Source organism: Lacerta agilis, chromosome 12 (assembly GCF_009819535.1).
Source record: "Lacerta agilis isolate rLacAgi1 chromosome 12, rLacAgi1.pri, whole genome shotgun sequence".
In the NCBI taxonomy this organism is placed as follows: domain Eukaryota; kingdom Metazoa; phylum Chordata; class Lepidosauria; order Squamata; family Lacertidae; genus Lacerta; species Lacerta agilis.
The window spans coordinates 31,484,094-31,508,817 of record NC_046323.1 but is presented as its reverse complement, the minus strand read 5'-3'; the positions used below and the strand labels follow the sequence as shown (position 1 = coordinate 31,508,817).

At 39.5% G+C, this 24,724-nt stretch overlaps 1 long non-coding RNA gene across 3 annotated transcripts in view; it reads right to left on the bottom strand.

The window, feature by feature from the left end:
- Nucleotides 1–24,724, bottom strand: part of LOC117056139 — an 80,123-nt gene that overhangs the window by 38,282 nt on the left and 17,117 nt on the right. For 2 of the 3 annotated variants that reach the window (XR_004427695.1, XR_004427697.1), the window contains exon 1: nucleotides 5,916–6,243. The exons of the other annotated variant lie outside the window; for it this stretch is intronic. This is a non-coding gene — a long non-coding RNA (uncharacterized LOC117056139). Of the gene's footprint in view, nucleotides 1–5,915; nucleotides 6,244–24,724 lie in introns of those variants that run through there. 3 annotated transcript variants of the gene reach the window in all.

Sequence of the window (24,724 nt, the reverse complement as noted above, 5' to 3'; positions counted from 1 at the left end):
TTAATTTATTTCTCCTTGAGAATCAAGTATGATGTTTGGAACCCTGAATGAGTCACAGTTACTATCCACTTAGTTCTCCTGCAGGATTTTCACAGCTGTACAGCACCCCATGTACAGTGCTGAGCCTTGAGATTCAAACTATATATGTGTGTTTGTAGATTGGGGGGGAGGGATAGTGCCATCTGTCGCTAATGTGACATTCTGAGTCCAAGGAGAGTAAAATTCAAGGTGTGAAATTTTAGGTTAGTGGAGAAGGCTGTATTGAAATTTTTATTTCAATGGATGGATAGATAAATTAGATTTAGTTTAAACTGGTTCTATTGAAACTGTTGCTGAAATAACCTACTTCCTCACTCACTATGCACCGAAGTAGAGTATGCAATAATATGGAAACTATTGGGATGTCCCACTGTGCATACAGAAGGTTATGAGATAAAAGAGGCAAGAATTAACTAGAGTCTTCACATTCAATCTTCATTGGCACTTACATTCTCAGACAGATGTTTTTATGCAGCTCGTGAGACTTAGATACAGATGTAAACATTTAGATGTAGTATGCAACATTTTTCTTTGTCATATATTATAGAAAAAACACTCATGATGTTGGCTAGAGAGGTCCCAATGTACAGGAAGGAGCTGCTGTATTCTGAATTACTCTGCAAAAATATATTAATTCTTTCCATAGAATCTGTACTAAAGAAGCACTGCAGATGGTTCTACCATGATGATTCTTTGTAGAACTAAAAGGAGGGGAGAGAGAGAGAGACTCTCTGTGTTTCAAAGTGCCTTGCCCCACTCTGTGGCTTAGTTTAGGGTTTCCCAAACTTGGGCCGCTAGCTGTTTTTGGACTACAGTTCCCATCATCCCTGACCACTGGTCCTGCTAGTTAGGTATGATGGGAGTTGTAGTCCAACAACAGCTGGAGACCTAAGTTTAGGAAACACTGGTCTAGTTAGTACATCCACTGCCACACCTGCAGATGTGAAAGAAAAACAGAGCTGTGTATCATCAGTATATTGCTGACAACACACTTCAAAATACTGAATGACCTCACTCAGTGGTCTCATGGAGATAAAATTGAACCCTGTGGCACCCCACACTAAAGGTTCCACAGAGCCAAACCAAGCTCCTCAAACATAACTTTCTGAACATGGTCATGTAGAACTGGAATTACCGGTATCACAAAACAGTGGCATCTATTCAGACAGCTGCTCCAGAAGAATACCATGGTTGATGGTAGTGAAAGCCACTGAAAGATCAAGGAGGATGACACAAGGACATAATGCCCAGCTTTCTCTTCTGACAAAGGTCATCATACAAGGTAGCAAAGGCAGTTTCCATACCAAAATTGTACCTAAGCCGATCTAGAAAATTGGTTTCATCCAAGGGAGCCTGTCCCCATGCCTTTAATTTTAAAGATTGCCATGGCCTTGATGGCAAGACAAAATTTAATAGAGTATGAAAGCTAATATCATATAGTATAATTGCTCATTTATTCAAGGTGCCATAGCATTTTTGTGTGCACAATTCTCTGTTGTCCATATTGTAACTTTTGATGGTTAAATTGAATCACAACTGCTCCATTTGAGAAATATTGTGCAAAGCATTACATTTTGTTATTTGAAATTTCATATGTACTCCTGGACTTTGGCAAATCAAAGAGCTGAAGTTTATGCTGTGAGAGAATCACAGAATTGTAGCGTTGGAAGGGACTGCGAGGGTCATCTAGTCCAACCCCCAGGAATCCTTTGCCCAAAGACATACACACACACACACTTAGACACCATTGTTGCAATGCTGAGTGAGCAACATTTCACTGAGGTTAATCTCAAAAGAATCTTGTTGTATTTTCACAACTGTGCTAAAGTCACCGATTCCATATACAGTAACTGCCCATTAAACATGCCTAACTGTGCACCTGAAGCTTAGAATTTACATTATGGATTTTGTTCTTAGAGGCAGCTGCAATCAGGGATATAATTTGCCAACAAATTGCAAACAGAGGGGCAGGGGCAGGGGCAGAGATCAAAGTGTTTTGTTTGTCTTTTAATTGTACCTCTGCTCAGTGTTTCCAAACCGAACCAGAGTAGATTTCTCCTTTTGTAAGGGGTTAACATTTTCATTTCAACAGTGCTGAATGCTTATAAGGAAAGGTTGAAATTTCCCAAGGGATGAAAATCCTGTTTTGCACAACCAGCTTTAATCAGACAAACCACACAACAGCCACCCTTCAATGAGTACAGTTTGCAACACCAAATGCAGCAAATGGTCTCCCTCCCCCAACTGCAAAAAACCCATTGTTTCAAAGAGCCTGAAGGAGTTAAACCAGCAGCTGAAGTACTAGCTCAGCCTTCATCAGCCTGGGGCATGGGATTACTGGGCTTTCTGTTGCCCTGTACTTGTCTGTATTAGCAGAGACTTTCAATTTAGAGAGTGACCTGATGTCAGACATTCTAATCCACCCAACAGGAACTGTCATGTCTACCTCACCTGGTTGAGCCTTGCTACATAAGCAGATTAGACAGCTGTCATGCACCAACTAGATAGCTCCTCAGACAGAAAGAAATGGCACACTAAACAAAGTCTTAAAGACGCTCAGAGTGTATAAGTATTATGTATAGAGACACGCCTGGCCTTCACTGATTCGCTCACAAAGGGTGTCCAAATGGTTAAATTAGTTCTACAATAGACAGGAAGCTGAAAAGCAAAATATTCATAGTCCAAAACATCCTGGCTTAAAAAAAAATGCTGAAATTTTTGAATTTTTTGTCTCACGTCTGAACAATATTGTGCAAACTCTCTCATTCATGCCATTTCAGCCAGTCCTTCAGCGGACCGTAGACAGAACAGGGCAAAACTGGACACATATATGAGAGTGGAGATTTGCCACGGCAGCGAGCCAGGTCTTGAAATGGGATTGCAAACACACAGGGATGCAAGTGCTGCCCCTTAATACATTTCAATAGGAATCAAATTAGAGGAAATAGGCACTCCCAACGATAGCCAGCAACATATCTATACTTACAGAATTATAAACATTTTTACTGAAGCAAACTGTACAAGAAGCATGTATATAAACTGTTATCAAAAGAAATAAATTCCAGCATATAAACAGAGGGGCAACATACAACTCCAGATATGTTTCAGTAGTTTTATGAGTTCTGGACAGCATATGGCAGTGCAGTGGTACATGCTGCAAGACAGAATACAACAGCACCTCCAATCAGTGGTGTAGTGGAAGGGGAATTTGGGGAAACATGCAGTGGGGCCTTTTTCACAGCAGAAGTGATGACATAATTCACTAGAGTGCCTGTCAAATTTTTGGTCCCTCCTTATTCTGGCAAGCGAATAAAGTGATAATAAGTTTCAAAGCAAGTATGAGAATCCATTTGGTTTGCATTTCTTAAAATTCTCCTTTGGAGCAATACTATGACGGCTATGTAACAGCGAGTTCCTGGTTTTCAAAATTTACCACTACACTAGTGTCTCTAATCTTCATATAATCCATTCACCCAAGGTTTCTTTCTTTTCTACTGATCTGTAACTAGAGTCCTATCTAAAACCACAAAAGGAAAAAGAGACGTCTGAGTAAATGGATGCTGTCACTAGTCCAGAGATTGTAAAACTGTAAGTGGAGTTTTGAGATCAGGAAATTCTAGATATCAATCTTTATTAATCAAATAAAAAACTGAATATTCACAAAAATATTTAGACCAATGAAACATGCAGTAGTAAACATGTAAAGAAGGAAACATTATAAAGAGGACTATATAAATGGCACCATTTCTCAGGCTCATGTATTCCTATCTTCTCTTCCTCCTCTCCCCATGTGCTTAAATTCCCTCTGTCATTGTCAGGACTTGGCCACGGGCTGAACAAACCAGAAAGTGAGACTGAGGAACAAGCCACAAGTCAAGTCTGAAGAATAGCCTGTTAGCAAATTCACTTAAATAACACAGAGTTCAGAGAGAAAAAGAAATCCTAATAGCACTTTATTGAGGAAACTGAACAGAGTGTATAATATGAGGAGAAAGGAATAGTGAGGTTTTGTCTTTCTTAGCAGGGAGACAGTCACCAAACCTACAGAGGAAAACTCCCTTAGAACTACACAGCCAATCAAACTGCCTCAGCAAACACCACACCACTCTGCCTGGTTCCTAAATAACACCTCCACCCCATTGCCCCTCTTGGGTAGATGAATTAACACTAACAAAATTAACCCTTAAAATGCACATGGGATCATCTTGGCTATTGCATTTCCATCATAACCAAGGGTACAACAACACATCAGCAGTCAGGAAGACTATGTTATGCAAGCAAAACCCAAAAGGAAAGGAAAGCCCTCTTATACTCATTACTGCCAGGGAGAATCCAAAGGCCAGCTTGAATGGACAGAGTCAGCCCAAGGTTACTTCACTCAGAAACTGTCATCTGCAGTTCAGTTCAGCACATGCAACGGCTACATACAGATCTCAAGTTGCTACTGACGGTCACTTCCTATTGCTTTGTTTTGTTCAGATTGAGCAAAATATAGTTCCTGCTAACCCCCAGTTTGTCTCAAAATCAAATTCAGAATCACACTTCAAATTGTGAGACATGACTGGAAACCGATTTGACATCTTTTTTTTTTTAACTCCAAGAAGTCTACTTTCTTGCAATCATTTTGAAACAAAGAAGTGTTGACAAAAAGTTGCCTTACAGTAAGCAGGGAGACACATGCATGTAGCTGGCACAGACCCACAGTGCTAGAAAAGTACTGTACTGTATAAAACTGTTGGAAACAGAAGCCAAACTTGACCAAGACTAGGAATTACAAGACAGACAAATCAGACAGACTTTGTGCAGGAAGTGGTTATGTGCAGGCAGGGGCAAAGCAGAGGAGTGTCCAAACGGTGGCACAGGAAGACAATAAACATATTGGTAGGCTCAGATGCAGAAAGAAAACTTCACTTACCATATGGTAAGTGACTACAGAAACCTATTATTTACTATGGGTCATTCCACATACCCAAACTAGTGTGGCGAGATGAGAGTTGAGCTGTTCCATATGCTGAAGCATTTATGTGATTTCCCCCCTGCCCAGCTAAAAACTCACTTTATATTTAGTGTGCAACCACCAAGTGCTCAATGTTCGCCCTATATTAAAAGCACTCCACCAAATGCCAAGCCTTGTAGTGGTGCCGAAAAGTTACTGATTTTCAAAATATTACAAATTTCCAAATATATACCTTATTTTCTTTGTCTGGAGCTAATAAGTAATGCGAGGCGAATGATTATATCTGTGCAGGGAAACTGCAGAATGAAATTTTCTCACTGAAGCAGTCAGTGAGTCTAGACAGCTGTGTGTTTGTTGTTTTTTTCCCCCCTCTGCTTGCAACAGAGGGTTTGTTGCCTCAAGGTCTGTGTTACTGGCTCAGTTAAGCGTGCTCCCAAGCTTTTGGACCACTGTATATGTGCCGTAATCCCAAACAGGGAAACTTAATTACTGAGAACCGTGATCTGAATGGAAAAAGAAAACAACAGTAGGAAAACAGCCTACAGCAAAATTCATTACCTGTGGATTCGTTGTTAATGTCCTAGCAAACGTGTGCTGCTTAATATTTTATCTCCAGCTACTGCAGTTCTCTTTGCAAGCCCCAGAGAAAATGTGGCATTTTCCCATCAAACTTCCAATATTTTGCATCTAAAGAACAAAGGAATTAGGAACTCCATGGAAACTCATATTTTCTTGCTCTTGACCTTTTGTGATAACTGATACACAAGACTTGAGTTTTGGAGGTTAAAATTTACAGCTGCCCTTTCCCATCTTTGAGAAGCACAAAGCAAATGATTTTTGTCTGTGCTGAGATAAACAAATGCTACTTACGTAGGAAAGGCTTATTGATTTGGCAAGGCCTGGGCCTTTGTTCTGTTACCTGAGTCAAATGAAGGTTGAAGGATATCATCTATTCTGCCTTGTTTTTAATAAAAAACAACCATTTTTAATTAAGGCTGCAGCTTTAAAAGCTTATGCTAGGCTTCAGCATGACTTCTCCAGAGTGAGGAATTTTAAGAGAGCCACTTCCTGTTTCTGGTGAGTCCCTAGTTGAAAGCTTAACCAGCAGTAACAGCAGCAGGAAATTATGAACAATCTTGTTAAATTTCCCACAATGCCTCAGAGTGCCTGATGTATTGTTGCTCAAAGAGACTCTGAGACATTTAAATAGCAGCTCTTGGCATAGAGACCCAGGGCAGATGCAAAGTTTAGTGCGCCCTTCCAGGGCAATGGGACCCCAACAGCCACTCAAGAGTGCTGTGTTTTGACACCAGGCCTCAGACAGACCTGGCTTGGGACTCTTGTGTTCCAGGTCACATTTGGTTATTTCTGGCCACCTATGTTATAAACCATTATAACATGTCCACTGGTTTTGCATGCCCAGGGCACAAATCCATATTTGCTAATTTTTTTAAAAAATTACATTATTATCCCACTGTTACACCCCAGAGCTAAAGATGGCATGCAAGGTTCTTCTGCTCTCTGTTTTATCCTCATAGCAGCCCTGGTGACTGTGAATGACTGATCCAAGGTGACTTACACGGCTGAAGAGATCTTCATCTCTCCTAGACTCAACACCATTAGACAGATTTTGTTTTACTCCCACTTTCCACTAGGCCCAGCCAGTATGAGTTGCAGTCCAACACAGGTTTGGGCATAATGTTCAATTTTAATGTAAGGGCCACAGGTTTCCCTATCCTGTACTACAGAGATTTTATTGATTTATAGCAGGCACGTCCAACAGGTAGATCGTGACCTACTGGTAGATCACTGGGTGTCTATGGTAGATCACTGCCCCCCCAAGAAGCTCAACAAGTTTGGCTCCCCCCAGAAAAGCTCAACATTTTTGCCCTGGATCCCTAAAAAACGTGGTTTTCTCCTAAAAAAAGCTCAACAACTTCAACCTGAACCCCCCCAAAATGGGCCTTCCTCCTTCCTAAAAAAAGCTCATCAACTTTGACCTGAACCCCCCCCCCCAAAGGGGGTAGATCACTGCCAGTTTTTAACTCTGTGAGGACATCGCTGTCTCTTGGAAGTTGGCCACCCCTGATTTATAGAAACAATTTAAAACTACCTTTTGGACCTGGCGGTTCACAACAATAAAAATACAGCCCTCATGCAGTGAAAACTGAGAACCATAAAATCACTTTAAAAATCAACAAACAAAAGCCAGCAATGTTGACATACAGTTAAGGACCATTGACAGCTTGGCCAAAAAAAAAAAAAAAAGTTTTGACTGTTTACCCAAAAACAGAGGGGCCAGTTGAACACCTCTTGAGAGGGTACTACCACTGAGAAGGCCCTATTTTATACTCCTGTCACCTTTGGCACCAGAAAGAATCCAAATAAGAACTCTGGCCAAAATTTTTTAACCAAACAACATACATTTACTCGTGAGTAAATTCAAATAAAATATTAATTCTGTAAAGAGTTACAGTCTTAAATGACAGGGCCCCGTTTCGGCATGGATGCCTTCTTCAGCTTGTTTTATATGATAGAGTGTACAAATTGTATATGGTGTCTGTTTCTTTGATTACTAAAGAGGATATAGCCGTCTTGGAAGAAGTTTTCCTATGTTTTCTGGCGGCTATATCCTCTTTAGGAATCAAAGAAACAGACACCATATACAATTTGTACACTCCATGCCGAAACGGGGCCCTGTCATTTAAGACTGTAACTCTTTACAGAATTAATATTTTATTTGAATTTACTCACGAGTAAACATATGTTGTTTGGTTAAAAAATTTTGGCCAGAGTTCTTATTTGGATTCTTTTTAGTGTATTTGACAATAAGAACTCCAACTTCTTTTACCTTTGGCACCAGAACACAGAGCAGAGCCTGGAATATCCTTTCAGACTTTCACAGCACCCCATGGTATGAAAACTATAATGAAAACAAAACTCAAAGCATTTAACACAATAAATATATAAAGACAGCATAGTCAAGGAGGAGAACAGAAAGCTCCATTAATGAAATACCCTTATAAATTACATTAAAGTTGAACATTATGCCCAAAAGTGAAGGGGGGAGAAAAGGAATAGGAGGCACAGTGGTGGTGCATACTGCCTTTACCCCAACACTGCCATGTGCACTTGCCCCATATGCTCTGCCCCCAATGCATGCAAGCTTTTTTGTTACATCTACACATTGTCAGCGTCAAAATGCCAACCTGTATTCCCCCCACCCTCATTTAATCCAGATTTACACTTTCAAGGGAAAATCTGATGAGTCATAAAATACCTGTTGCCAATGACACATTTTCAATATCTGCATGTGCATTGGGAATGTTAAGCTCCTGCCTGGAAGCACCCAGAGTAATCTTAAAAAGTAATGCCCATAAACAAAATAGCTGTTAACGTGATGGTACATTAAAACAAACTATTAACATCTCTTCTACCTTCTATGGTTTACTTTGTTGGGACTGCTTCTTTCCTTTTGGACAATAAAAAATATACTTCCCCAAATCTTTATGCTCTTGAATCGTTTTGATCTATTCCTCTTTCTAATGTACAGAAGGCCCTTTTGAATGCAGCTACTCCAAGAATCTGTTTATGTGGGCCACTTTGTTTTTTTAAAAGATGCAGATAAAATTGTGTTTGGTGTTGTTAAGCAGCCTGCTGCAGGGCAAGTGGCTGAACTACATGAGCTGTGGGAGTTCCATCCTAGAATGTGATACCTGAACTGAAGCTGGTTTTCAATAAGGAGGACAAGGAAAAAATAACAATCAGCTGGGCCAGCACTGGGAAAATGGCCAGGCAAGCATCACCTAGGGTAAGTAGCCAATCCAGGCGGTGCTGAATTTTATTACTGTACTATTAATGCAACTCTGAAGATTCTTTATTGTCTCCTTTTCTAGATCACTCATATTCATTTAGCTCGTATCCCAGTGGTTCAAAAACTGCTTTCCAGTTATGGCACCAGATAATAGCACACAGTTCTCTCTCTTTTTTTAAATAAGAATTTATTGGTTTTCCCACATATGAAAAACAACAACAGATAAACACATTCAATCAACATATAAAACAAATACAACAGACAATACTAATAACAATAAAATAAAAACTAATACATACCTCAACAAAACAGGAACACAGGAATCTATTAATTATAATCTCATTTCAAATCTTATTTGCGGGGACTTCCCCTGTTCTCTCTTCTGCGTTCGAATTCTAATTTACTTTTAGTAACTTTGTAACTAGTTTAACAATCATTCACCATAATTCTTGATCTTCAAATAAACATCTTATACATCTTATATCATTCAACTTATTGTTATCACATAAAATCATATTTCAGATCTTAACTTCTTATATCCTTTTTCCTCTTAACTTAGTAAAACTATTGCTATTATTACTTCTAATTCCTACCTTAAAAATATTGTATCAAAACATTATTATAAAAAAAGAAAACCTAAACATTTCTTCCCTTCTCCAAATCGTTTGTTTCCCTCTGACGCCGGAGTACCATGGTTAGCCTTCCTGATAAATCTCATAAATTCCTTCACCCCACTCCCCTCCTCTCCATCCTTCTTCTTCCCATCTCAATCTCCCACCAGTCTTCCCCCCAGCATATTCCCAGTTCAGATCTTTCTTCCCTCACACCAATTTCTTCTTTCCAGATGTCACATTTTCCTTGTTCCAGAATGTCACCTTTCCCTTGATACCTAAAGACCAAAACCTTATTACCAAGTCTCTTTGCTGGACTCTTCCAAACAACTTGTGCCTTGTCTCCAGATGACGCTAGTCCATTCTTCAAATCCACTTTTAAATCCCAGAGTTGAGGTTCCTGCATTTCTGGGCTCTCACCCCAGAAAGCCGTTATAAAGTCATTGTCACCAGCCTCAGACCTCTCACATCCATGAGGCCCTTCTTCTTGTTGAATCTGTGTCTTCTCTACTTCAGATGATAGCTCTGGAAAATAATTCTCTCCAATTGTATCTTTAAATGTATCTTTAAATTCACTAGTTGTTACTTTAAAATCCTCAGCAAAGTTCTTGAAAGCACTTCGAATCCCAGAAAACGTTTCAGTGACACTCTGTTGCAAAAGTTCCAATTGCAATAAGATTTTTTTCCTGGCCTGATAACATTGCTGGATCTGGAAGAACCGTGGGAACCAGACAGATATAGGCAGGAGCGGGCAGGAAACAACAAAATCTCAGTACTTTTCCATCCTCACTGATCAAATTTCAGCTGCCATTTTCCCCTTCCATCAGAGGGTAAACTTTCTTTCACTATAATCCTCTGTTAATCGGAAGAAATAATTCAAATTTCTCAGTCTCACCCCAATAAGGGATTTCTTAAGCAGTCAGAATCAGAATCAACGTAATCCACAAAAGCAATCCACAATAGCAACAGCCAAATCCGGTGTTACTTTGATCTTGCCGCAAAGGAGAGAAACGGACTTCCTCTTTTTAAGTCTCTCTCCGCAAGCCAATTAGTCCAAATTAGGTCCAAATTACAGTCCTTACTTACAGATTTCTTCTTTTTCCAGCCAAATTTCGGAAGAATGGAGCGCTCACTGCTGGCGGCCGGCTGCCGCTTGGTTTCCCCCGGTTGGAGACAGCTTCCTCAGCTTCACTCGAGCCTCCCTTTTACAAGGGAAGCTCGAGAACGGGACGGCACAAAGGAGCCCGCCGGAAAGCGCAAACCACGGAGCGCTCTTCCCGTGGGTTACCGGAGCCCGCAGCGCGGTTGCGGGGCTCCTACCCCCGGGGGAACCGGAGCTGTCTCGGAGCCGAGACAGCTCCCAACCACCAGCAATGGCGCTCGCGCCGGAAGTCAGTAGCACACAGTTCTCAATGCAGCCCCTTCAGCTTTTTCATTCCTATGATCTATGCCAGGTGAATTTCAGACAGTACATGGGGGTAGAATAAATACACATTTATATGTTTAAAAAAATTATATCCCACTTTTCACCACATGTCTAAAAGTGGCTTACAGAAACAATAAAAATTACAGAATTAAATGCACAAATTAAAACAAAAGAGCATTAAAACAGCATTTATGGCTCAAAGAGTTTCTGAAATAAAAATGTTTTGACCTAGCACCTGAAACTTGGGAAGGATGGTGCCTAGAACTTGATATCTTATGGTTTTTAAAACAATCTCATAACTATCCAGGGGTTTTAAAGAGAACAGGTTTCAGGTTTCTTTTCTAACAACAAATGGAACACACTAGACCTGACCCATGAAGTTAAAAAAGCCTCAGGTGAAAGGGAGGAAAGGGTGAGGTCAGAGAAAACTAATTTTCTTAAATCTGATTGTCATATAATATATTGCCTCCCTTCCAGCAGTCAGAACGCTTGGACTTTCTGTCATTTGATAGCAGTAAGGAGAATTGGATGACTTCATTTCTTTAGCACAAGTCTGGCCTAGGAAGGAAATACACAGATAAATAACTCATGGAATTAATTTGTTCTCCCATTTTACTCTTTCTCACTCTTTTCTGCCTGATACTCAGCAAAATTGTTGCTTTCCCGATTGGTTATCCAACCAGAAACACACACACACACACACACACACACACACACACACACACACACTTGTGTGTATTCACCTTCTGTAGCTATTAAAGATCCCACAAGCTTGCCCCAGGCGGCTGATTGTATAATTTGTCAGATGAATGGCACCAACTGCTCTTAAGGGCAGTGCACTCGCCTATCTGCCATGGATGGCAATAAATCTCTCCCAGCATCATCAGTCCTCAGGTGGACTTCATCGGATGTAGACATCTTATCAGCTGAGCACAGCCTCTCCTAATGGTGTGATAAATATTCCAGCCTCCGAGTATCACTATCAAGAGATTTAAATCAGACCTAGTACTTATTGCTGCTATTACTACAGAGTTAATGCCAACGACTCTTTCACTTATCTCTTTAACCAGAGATGGTGAATAGCCTTTTTATGTCTCCACTCCTGGTCACTGAAAGAAAAATTCATACAGAAATGGCCTCCTCGTGAGCTCAGTGCTGAAATTTCTCAGGTGGGATGCAAAGAATAGTTTATATCGTTTTTCAGATGCACGTTTCCATGATGAGACCATTTCCAAAAATAAAAAAAATTGTGGCTTTTTCAGGACTAAACAATGAGAGCACACTATCACATGTACCAACAGTAAGTAAGTAAAAAAATAAATCTTTTTCAGTCTGCAAAGTATTTTGCAGTGAAAAAAAATGCTTCTTGTATTATCCCTCTGACATAGGTCATTAACATACTTTCCATATAGGGGGGGGGGGAATCTAGATATTGTGTGTTTAAATTGCAATGAATTTGATCTATAGTAATGCTAATGTAAGGACCAAACCAGATATGAAGTTTATCACCTACTTGGCAGTGCATACCTGCTTTTTTAATGCAATAGCAAGTGTAGGGGAGGGAAATGGAGTAGAAAGCCACTGGGCAGGAGACTTCAACCCTTTTGTTGCTCTTGCAGTCCTGATTGGAATTGCCCTACCCTGGCTTTGCTATTTACAATGGGAAGAAAGCTGATGTAAGTGGGGACAACTCCGGTCAGGTCCAAGGCAAGGACAAATCTAAGGTTCATTCTTTATCATCTGCATTTTCTACTACTCTTTACATTTTCTGCTCTGAGTTCCTGTTCTAAAAACCAGGAATAGCCTGTCTAACTCTTCCAGGGCCTCCCCGCCCCCCACTTCCATTACGTCTGTAGCATCTGATTTTAATCACAGACACTTCCAGTTTTAGAAATGGTTTTATTTTATTATTTTTCACACCTACAAATGACATAATGGAACTTGAACCTGCATAGAATATGGTTGAAAAACTGCTCAGTTGTACATCTCTAAGAGGTTGCAAGACTCCAGCTAAAAGTACAGAGATCGTAAAGGACAATGAGCTGTTTTTGTTGAGTTACCATTCAATAAGTAATAGAACTGCCGTATGATGTTATTTCCATTTGAGCCCTGAGACCAAAAGCTCCATTCTCGGTCATGCTTTAGTATATAATAAAATTTAAGGTGGAGTAAAGCCACTGGGTGAAACTGGGACATGATGGCTTCCATTTTTAGGGCTTGGCCGGAGGCTCTTGGTCTCTGTGCCACACTATTTTGTCACATGCTTTTCAGGCCAAGTTTCCCAGTGATGGAAAATGAATACAAGTCCTTTTTCTTCTTAATTTAGTTCCTGCGGTGATGTCATTTCGATTTAAGAAAGAATATAAGGCTCTTCCCAAGCCAGTATTACTTAAATACTTGTTTATAAATCAGTTGTTTCACTTTGTGATAAGGGCTGCCTTTGTTAATGAGACTCTGCAGGATCATACCATTTGACTATTAGAGTTTCCAGCTGACCCAAAGAGGAAAATAATAAAGTGTCACATGAATATCATGAGTATTGGAACTAAGCCAAGACACTAATTCAGACATAGGAATTGTTGCATTAGTTTTCTTGGTTATAATGCTAGTGCTTCTTGTCTTGGTTTCTAACATTTCTGTTATACTGTGTTATGGAACTGTGGCTCTTTGATCAATATACTGCCATATATCATGTCATGCTAAAATTTATTAAAATAAAAATTAATGTCATGCTAAAATTAATCCCTACCAGTGGACGTGGTGTGACACAACAACAGATGTCATTGGACATATTGCCACTGTTTATGTACATGCATGCTTCTGTTCCACCTTGATTCACCCAGGAAAATGGCAGGAAAGAACTGCATATGCTGGAATAATGTATTAAATTTCGTCACATGACATGATGCATGAAAACTCTAGGGAAATTACAGCAGAAGACTCCTGTGATTTCCCCTGTTTACAGGGTTGCAAATAGATGTGTTGTTGTTTTTTCTTCTGGAAGCAATTGACACGTAAATGAGCACTAAAATTTCACTAGATTTCCACAAGTGTAAAGCTCAATGAAGTTTTTGTTTTTTTTAAAGCCACCCTATTCAGACTTTCCCTGGTAGTTGAAATGGTTTTTTTTTTTCATATTGCATTGCTCAATGCTGTGATTTAGTCAGTGCTTAAAAAAAAAGTTTAGGGGTACTCTCATTCTGACTCAAGAAAATCACCATTTTATAGTTCAAATCGGGGGAAATAAATACAGTAAATGGACAAAAGTACAAAAATTCACAAAATCCTGTGTCCCCCCCCCCCAGAAAAAACAATGGATTTAGTATTTTACTATATCTCTCAAGAGTTAGCTGTGATTTTATAACTACATTTCTTTTCTTGTAAAGGACCCAGACTTTTATTTAGTTATATGTCATATTAATTCCATAAATTAAAAAATAATGGAGTGATGAAGCTAATACCGTATCTAAAATCATGTATATTCTAATTTCAAGTTTCTAAAAACCTTTGAACTGGATGCTTAAAAACATGGAATTGTTAAAATGAATATACCACCAGTGTTTATCATCAAAATGATGTGCAGCAGAACTTATTCCCCTATCAACCTGTACTGAGATGGCCTGCTGTATTTTTCAAGTGAGCAACAAAAAACCACGTATTTATCCTTCTTGCTTCTTTCTCTCCAACCCCCACCTAGTGCAGACACACATATGCTGCAATGTGGGATTTGAGAAAGTGTTTTTGTGAGCCTATCAGGAACACAGAGCGGGTGTTCCCACTACCGCCTCCTGTCCATTTGGTTTTCTTCCATCCTTTCTTCTCTGGCCCAATTTCTGCTTTGAATTTAAACTGCACACTTGCAGCCAGATTTTCCGCACCAAGTACCGTCTAATATAATTCTGTGGTTCTGCCAATGTGAGTATAGTACATCACCAACTGAAACACCCTTGACGCTGCCAGCCTTCCATCCAACACCAAGCTATTGCCAAGCCTTGACAGCCCTGGAACCTCAGTTAGGCCTCAACTCTTCTACAAAATATCACTGCTGAGATACTGGGTCTGTGCTGGGAATGCTTTTTAATACTCATCGTTCATACTATCTTCTACCAATGTGCACAGCTCCATCATTTTAATGCTTTACAAATATGGTCTTACGAAATGGGTGTCTTTAAAGTTTTGCCAAGTTTTGGTTTTTTTTGTACAAAGATCTTATATATCTCTTAGGCTATCACCCTCTACAAGTTTACCTGGGAATAAGCTTTATTGAAAGCACTATTTGCACTGCAGAGTTCTGGTCACTTACTTTAAGAAAATGTTATAAAGATTTGACTAGCAAATATGCAGAGAACATAATCCAAACAAGAGCAGAATTTCCCTCATCAGGCAACTGCTTAAAACTCTATACCTGTATTAATATTGTTTTAGTTTACTTGAGTTTTGTCTCATTTCAGTATCTTCAATATCACACATGGTCAACTGGATGAGAGGTGGAGCTTTCAAGATAATAGTGCCAAAGTATTGAAATACCTTCCCTGTCGAAGATTCATCACAGGTTCGCTCTTTGATATATTTTAGACACAAAGTGAAACTGTTTTTGTTTTCACAGGGTTTTAAGGTTTAGTTCTGCTGCTGCATTTAACTGGATTTTAAATTAATTGCTTTTAATTTGTTACACAGGTGGCAACCATTTTGCACGTGACTGCTGATACACATGTCATTTTTTGGCCCTGGAAGGGGGCGAAACAGGGCAGAACAGGGCGGGGGCAGAATGGGCTTATGTGCGACTGCTGATGTGAGCAATGACCTGGAACACAACCCCCGGTACAAATGGGGAGCTGCCTATACTTATAAACTTTTTGTGTGTGTGAAAATACAGTTTATTTTTATTTTGCTGCATTGAACTTTTTTCTTGCGACTTGCTGCTTTAGGTGTAATCACAAAAGTAAAAAGTAAAAAAAATATTGACTAAAAATTGAGTTTTTTCAATGTTAGGCAGATCAGTGTACATGATTTAGTTGGATATCACCCAATAAAAATCTACCAGAAACAAGCCCCATGACCAGTTGCAGCTTGGTCCAAAGCTTTAGCTAGCATAGCCTTGAAAGGACAGTGAAGAAATGACAAGATCCTAAATAGTCTTCGCCCAATCTTGTGCCAGCCAGCATGTCTAGCTAATCTGCATCTGAAGTTCATACCAATGTCTTTCTCTTCCCTCCCATTTGCAGGATATGTTTGTCATCTTCCTAAAGAACGGAGCTAGGACTAAGATGGATCTTTGCAATGCTCCAGTTCCTGCACCTTAGCACCTTACTAATGAGATCAGCAACACCTGGCCTATAAAGGGACTCTAATGCAGGGATGGGGAACTTGTGGTTCTCCAAATGTTGCTGGACTGCAGTGGCATCATCCACAGCCATTGACCATGCTGGCTGGACCTGATGGGAGTACACAACTGGAGGGCCACGAAGAGGTAGCAGGGTACTGTGAAACAAGAGGTTAGCCAATAACTTAGGGAAAGACTTGAACCTTATCCAAGAAGGAACTGGAAAGTGAGTAATATGCATTCACAGCAAAAGGTCACAAGAGAACAACCAATATGAGTCCAGGCTTTGTCATGGGAAGCTGAGTCACCTGCAACTTAAAAGTTTATTCTTAATAATGTAAGGGATAAATGCAATTTTATCATTAAATTTCTGATATATTCTCATTTGAGATTTCATACTTTTTATAATTTCTCATCATCATCTAATAGTGAATGTGGGAAATAGGAATGTTTCAAAAAGCTGGAAAAAAACGAATACAATAGTTTCCCTTTGTACAAGTGAGTGTCTTGATCGTTCTCAGGCATGTTGGCAAATGTAATATGTGAACAAGAAAACGTTGTATATTGTGTAAAGTTCACAGCAATACCTGGGATGCCACTGTTTTCTACCTATCACATTTATAGAAAATACTGCAAATACTGTATTCATCACCAGTTCAGGCATTGCATTTGTTCACATGAATGTATACAATACCTGGGACTGTCTGAATATACAAAAAAGAGAGCATTCTTTTATACTGCTACAGGCACTAATTATTTCAAACACTTTTGTTTACCTCTTATCCTTTTACGAATATGAGAGTTGGGACAAAATTGACCAGAGATTCTTACAAAGAAGTACAACATAGAAATACCGCCATAGCCCAATGGACAACAATTATGGAAGTTGTGATCCATAACATCTGGAGGGCACCATATTAAGTACCTGTAACAGACAGCAGAACATGTATACTTTGTATGTTTGTCCCTGGTTCTAGCCAGGGGTAAAACAAAAGGAGTTTCTTCTATTTATAGTTACATCCCAATCAGTGTAAGGTAATTTTTTTTGATAACAATCATTTAACTTTAAAACGTTGTTACAATATAACTTTACCTCACAAAATTATGGTCTCTCCACAATCTTCCTCTTTATTTTCCAGCAGACATATGCACTAGTAGAATGTTTGGGGGTCATATTTGAATCACCCCCAAACCTTTGTGGTAGACTTTTGATTAAAGGGGACAGTCTCTCTTGCCATTGTCAGAGACTTTTAATTTGTCTTTCTTGCCTCCCTTTGCCTTCATCTCTCTCCTAAGATTAAAGCTTTCTATTATAAACATAATTCTTATAAAAGATAAGACTCTCTCCAGTATATCTTTATTAATCCTAGCTAAGATAACATTTTGGAAGCAGACAGGGGGAAAAAGATTTATAAAGAGAGAGAAGACAGTTGCAGATCAGCACAGCAGGGACGGAGACTGATACACTGTGGGAAACTGTTAACAAAGAACTCTTAAGTTAAAAGTTACCTTACAAGTGAAATTTTACAATAACGTATGTTAGCCCAACACTCCTTTATGCTTCTTTGAGTGTGCATATGAGTATTTCCCTTTTCATCCATTATGTAAATCTGTCTTTGGGTTTTTCAAATTATATTATCTAGGCCAAATGAATAAAATTTTATTCTTGAAGTACCCTATTGGAATCAATAGATGGAAAAAGTCAGAACTCCATTGCATTTTGTATAGTATCAAAGGATGTTTGAAGCTTGGGACATTCTCCCCCCTACTTTTACACCATGGTCCAGAAAACTCTTCAACTATGCACGCCTACCTATGCCAAACTTTTCAAACCAAATAAATGAACTATGCACGCCTACCCGTGCCAAACTTTTCAAACCAGAACACATCCATCCATCAAAAATTGCAATTCTCTGAATTTTTGATGCAGTTTTCCTACCACAAAGTGTGAACAAGAGTGAATAACTTAATAAAAATCAATGTATAAAACCATATTATATTAGTGGGAATGTGCTTGCAAAGTGGATATATTGGGCAAACACATGCAAATATAAATATATTTGGAGAAATGTGCACTAAACTGCATACATGCAAACTTTGTTTTTAACAGAAAAATAATAATGTGAAAATGGAATGAAATAAACTTAGGTTGGGAAAATTATAAACTCATGAGAAACTGTAACTGGAAGATTTGTCCATCTCTATTCAATCCTTAATTCATTTATGTAGTAGATACACCTAAACTTTATTATGGCATGTGTCAGTCAAATGACATAGAGAGCCTCCCTGCCATTCATTCTTGCTAGCTATTGGAACTAGCATGAAGGCACTTCACATAATTTTATGGTCACACATGTTGGGAAGCTAATAAATGTTATGGCAGCACCATGTAGATGTGGTTTGTAGCATCTTCTGTATTGTATTTGTTCAAATTGTATTTATTAAATTACACACACACAAACTTGCTCCCAAAGAAACTCAGGGCTACAAAAAACAAAAAAGTGAAACAGTACTTTAAGACATACACACATTTTAAAACAATCAAATATCCTCACATCTATTAATTCCTAGGTTGCCAGGAGCATTGTATTTGAGCCATCTAAATGAGAGAGCATGCTATCAATAAGGTCCTGTTGTGAATCAGGACCAACCAAGCAGCACCCAATGGGGCCACCACCAAGGCATTCCCTGCCAATCAAAAGGTCTGAGGTGGTTGATATATTATTTTAGGCACTTATGTCCAAAACCATTATATAACTGTATACTAGTCCTACCACCTTAAATAGGGCCCAGTAGCTCACTGGCAGCCAATGCAGCACTTTCAGGACCAGTGATGCACAGTCCTGCTCTATTCACCAACCTAGCAGCATTAATTCACCACAAGCTGCAACTTCCAGACCCTCTTCAAGGGCAGCCTCACACAGAGTACACTGCAGTAGTTCAAAAAGGCTGCACAAGGGGGACTACAAGATGTCAAACATTTCCCATGAAAGAGCTTACAAACACATTTCAAGAACTAGGTCTTACAGTATTCTTAGATGCAGTGGGATAAGAGGATGTCCTATATTTCTGCAATCATATTATTATTTTATATTCTGCACTTTGTATTATATGTTCAACAGGCCTGCCTTTTTATGGACATTGTTATGCTTTCTATACGGAATCCAGAGAAGGGTAGTGTACTCGTTACAGAGATACAACTCCCAGCACCCTTAATATGCCACAGTTCCCAGGATTCTCTGAAGGGACATTTGCTTTAAACAGCCTGAGGAAGCCGCCTCTGGACCAATCGTAAGTAAGATGGCAGGCAACTGAGGGCTGGCTGACAGCCCTCTGAGATCAGTGGAGCAGTTCCTTGTTTGCCCTAATAGACCAGCCTCCACTGCTTACAGTCATATCTTTAGTGACTAACAAACTATTATGATTCTACCACTAGATGACTGGAATAACATGCAGACCTGAATAATGTCCCTGGAACACTATGTGCAGTTTTGCCACTACAGCATCCTGAAATAAATGTGATTTATGGGATTATTCCATTTGTAGAATTGCTTCATGTGCTTAGGCAAAACAAATCTGCATTTTGGGGCTGGCCTTTCTGAGGTAGAACACAATTGGCCATCCAGACAAAATTAAGCACTTTAATTCCCATGATTTCAGTAGGAAGCTAATTCATGTGCTTACACCATTCCCATTGTAACCAACAGGTTTAAATATGCTTAATCTGTCTGAATCGTGCCCCATGTGTTTTTGGCAGGAGTAAAGAAATTATAAATAAATAAAACTCATTTATTTTCATAATGAAAGTACTGAGATAATTAAATAATTCCAGGAGTAATGAAACCTGCTTGATCTGCACTAATCGTGTTGGGCACAACATGCTCTAATCTACACCACAAGCAAAGATTGTAGATACTGTTACATGTTAATACCTAAATTAATCCTCCTTATTGAAGGATAAGATTCCTAGGGAATTTGCTTAATTCATTACTTTAAATTATTCTGGCTTCTCTAGGGGATAGCAATAAATGTGGTTGGTAGACTCCCATACTTTCATTCCAGTGGGAAGCCATTAAACATTAAATAGTATGATGTTACCCCCAATTGATACTATTTTAGTTTTGGAAATAAAATTACAAGAACAAACTCATCATTAAAAGGTTAGGCAAAAAGAATAGTCACTGCTGCAAGAGAAAGGGTATCTTCAAATGGACAGATAAAAGCCAATTTTGAGAATAGATCAGGACAAACACTTTATTCTTATTTTGTAACTGAAGCAATGAGATTTCATGGTCTTGGTGCTGCTTTCCTTTCAAGAAGTGCATATAAATAAGTGAGATTAAACAGTTTCTACTACATACATCGGAATATATGTACTTGGGACTCAATCAGGTCCCCACATGAACAGACAGCAGTGCTAAGGAGACAGTGATAGTATGTCTGATGCAGAGAAGGCAAAAAAACAACAACCAAAAAACCCACACCAAAGCACTGTAGGGAAAGGACTTGTCATGCATGAAATGAAATAGAAGTTTCTGCATCTGGAAATATATGGCAATAAATCATGAAAGTAGGGACATCTCCAACACATCAACTGAATGCCCAAGGAACCACACATCCCTACTTGTTTCATCTTTCCTGTCCACACTTATAAAGAAATTGAGCTGCTGTTTCATTTTTTTCTATCCTTAATGCAGTGGCAGCTGTTGTGGTGTGGAGCCATCAGCTGGAAGGGGCAGGCATGGGGCACAGCAGTACAAGGGCAGTGTGGGTGAGAGCACTGCGTTGGCTCTGCCAGTGGGTCCACACAGCCCTGACCTTGCTACTATCTTGCCTCACTCTGTCCAGACAAACTGCAACACCACCAGTGTCAGAAGGGTGGCTGCACCACCACACCTTAATAGATTTTTTTCTATGGTAAAAGAATACAGTGGTACCTCGGGTTACAAACACTTCAGGTTACAACACTTCGGGTTACAAACTCTGCTAACCTGGAAGTAGTACCTTGGGTTCCGAACTTAGCCCCAGGATGAGAACAGAAATTGTACGCCGCCGGCAAAAGTGCGCCACATTAGCAAAAGTGCGCCTCAGGTTAAGAACGGTTTTGGGTTAAGAACAGACCTCCGGAACGAATTAAGTTTGTAAGCAGAGGTACCACTGTAGACAGATGCAACACTGGGAAAATGGGAAGCTTCCTTATACTGAGTCAGATCATTGGTCCATCTAGTTCAGTACAGTGGTACCTCGGGTTACAGACGCTTCAGGTTACAAATGCTTCAGGTTACAGACTCCGCTAACCCAGAAATAGTACCTCGGGTTAAGAACTTTGCTTCAGGATGAGAACAGAAATCATGCGGCGGCAGCGCTGCAGCAGCAGGAGGCCCCATTAGCTAAAGTGGTACCTCAGGTTAAGAACAGACCTCCAGAATGAATTAAGTTCTTAACCCAAGGTACCACTGTATTGTCAACACAGACTGGCAGGGGCTCTCCAGGGTTTTGCCCAGAAGTCTTTCCCAAACCTACCTGTACATGGAGATGCCAGGAATTGAATATGGAACCTTCTGCATGCCAAGGAGGTGTTCTATACCACCTATTTATACATACATACATACATACATACATACATACATACATACATACATACTATGGCCCAAACAGGAAGGGAGAAGGAGTAGCATTATATTGAAAGTATGTGTGGAGAACCATGACCTGGAGCATGGAAGGCAGATTGAGAGTATAAGGGTAAAAATTGTCGGCAAGGGAAATAACAGTGACCTTACTGCTATAGATCTCCAAGCCAGACTGAAGACTTGGATGATACCTTCCAAGGGTAGATTGCCAAACATTCAAAAAGGAGAGATACAGTGGTCATGGGAGACTTCAACTACAGTACCCCAATAGCTGTTGGAATTCGCACTCTACGAAGAATGCAATGCCCAACAAATTCCTCCGTTGCCTCACTGACAATTTCATCTCCCAGAAGGTGGAAGAAGCAACAAGAGGGTTATCTGCCTTGCACCTAGTCCTCACCAATAGGGAGGAACTGATTGAAAAGTGGAGTCATAGAATCACAGAATTGTAGAGATGGAAGGGACCAAGAAGGTCATCTAGTTCAGTCCAATGCAATGCAGGGATCTTTCGCTCCTGCTCTACCGACTTGAGTTATCCCAGGAAGTGCTGGGATTCTTGGGAGGAGGTGGTGATGTCCTCTTGGTTTCATTATACAGAGGCAAGGAAAAGTTAAGTGTAGTCGGACATGCAATCTGGACTTTAAGAAGGCTGATTTCATAAAGCTTAAGGAACTACTGGGTAAGATCCCATAGTCAAACAAATTCAAAGAGAAGGGAGTTTAATATGGATGGGAGTTTCTTAATTACAATTACAATATGTCATCACTAATAGATCCCTAAAATTATATGCTATGCACATAAAACATGGGTGTGTTGTGTTGTGGGAACATTAATGTGTTTTAACCTCATGTATTAACAGTATTCATTTCTATTCACATATGAGATCAGAATTCTCTGCAGTTCTTGTTTCATGATTGATCTTTGCAGCATGCATAGATTTCAAGCTGCTGAAATTTATTATTGGCTCTAATTAGAACCAGCCTTTTATAATTGCTCAGTGGGGCTGTTTGCTTATGAGAGAAAAAACCCCACTATTCTCCACAAACACGCTTAGAGCACCCTCAGTGATTGGAGATGTTTTTGTTAGAAACACTGATTTTCAGAGTACTTTTAAGAAATCATATTCTAAATTGTATTCTGTGGATTTTCCTCCCAATTTGATTGTGATCTAACCAACAGAGGAGATGCAACCATGAACATTTCCCACAATCAGCACATTATTCTGGTCCGGAAATCCCTCTGCTTATTCTGTCCTAGCCGTGTTGTATCATAGTCCTCAGCCACCCTCGGGGTAATTTCAAGATTTTTCCCAGAGATAACAGTTTGAGATTCATTGTTACTACTTCCTGGCCATATGACTCTTATAGGAATCAGATTTGCCATAGTAGGAGAACTGTATTTCATTTCCAGCATAATCTAATTAAACCAGCAAGTGTGTTGACCAATAAAAATAGTGAAAACATATGGCTCTTAGCTTAGAATGACATTACATTGAACTTATTTGGTTCAACACATCTGTGGGAGACTCTTATCTCACTGTAAAAGAGAGATGTTTATATAGCAGTCATCTTAAATGCATTAACATCCCCCCTTTTTTGTTTAATATAGTTGCCAGTTTGTTACAGCCACTCTTATACACAGTCTGCTATATTCGTCTATTCTCACTTCAGTGGAAATATTCCAGAATACTGCCAGCCTCATAGTCTGATCCCATGCTCTGTTGTGGTGTCAGCTGAGCAGAGCAACAGACACAAACAAAATGTAGTGCTGGTACAAAGGCATGGAAAAATAGAGTTGTCACTTCATTCATTTTTCTCTTGAATGTGAGTGGATAATCTTGTTTTTAAGTGATTATTACTTTTAGTATTTTGATATTGGCTTAATGGATATCTTGGGTTGTATCCAATGTTAGTCATCCTCAGAGTTAACCATTAAAATTCACAGACACAATTAATGTAAAATCTTTAATTTCAATGGGGCTACTCATATTAAAAACTTGTTTTGATTCATTTATTCTTAAAGTAACAATCAATTTGTTATGGTCACAGACCAGAAATACGGACATATGCATTTGTTATGAATTATGTCTCAGGTTTTTTTAAAAAAAATATTTTATTTTATTTGCTTTGGGACTTTCTGCAGCTGTGGGATGCAATGGATAAATTTAACAAATTTAACTATTTAATGCTGCAATCCTAGTCTCACTAACCTGGAAGTAAACCTCAGTTAATTCAATAAGACTTTCCTCTGAGTAGACATATTTAGGCCTGCACTATACATTCTCCTACATCTCCCCTTTAGTGATGGTTTACTGTTGTCTTCCACCTTTTTGATTTACAAAAGTGAGGAACTAGCAAAACTGACACAACAGGCAGTGGAGGGAGGGAGGGAAGACATAGGAGGGGGGAGAAAGGGATAGAAATATCCATGTATCAGGTTGTAAAATGTGACATCAACTGACTTGCCAGTGCATCAAATACCAACATCCCTGTAGGCAATGCGTGTTCTATGCCTTTTTTGGGTGGAATAATGCATTATAATTCATTTGGTCATGGGGCTATTCTGCAATATTCAGAAATGTATATTTGATGGGGCTATACTCCATCAAGTATAGCCAGAAGCGGCTTAGTCATGCTGGCTACATGACCCGGAAGCTGTCTGCGGACAAATGCCTGCTCCCTTGGCCTATAAATCGAGATGAGCGCTGCAACCCCAGAATCGTCCACGACTAGACCTAATGGTCCGGGGTACCTTTACCTTTATACCCCATCAATAACATATTCCAAGATTGCCCACCCCTCTCAAAATGCTACCCGAGCCAGGACAAAAGCCACTCATCTACCCCAAAGTGAATGTACATAATACCCAAAACAGGTCAAGTTATTTTGGCACTGAAGGCAGAAAAGTTCAGAAGCACCTCTCCC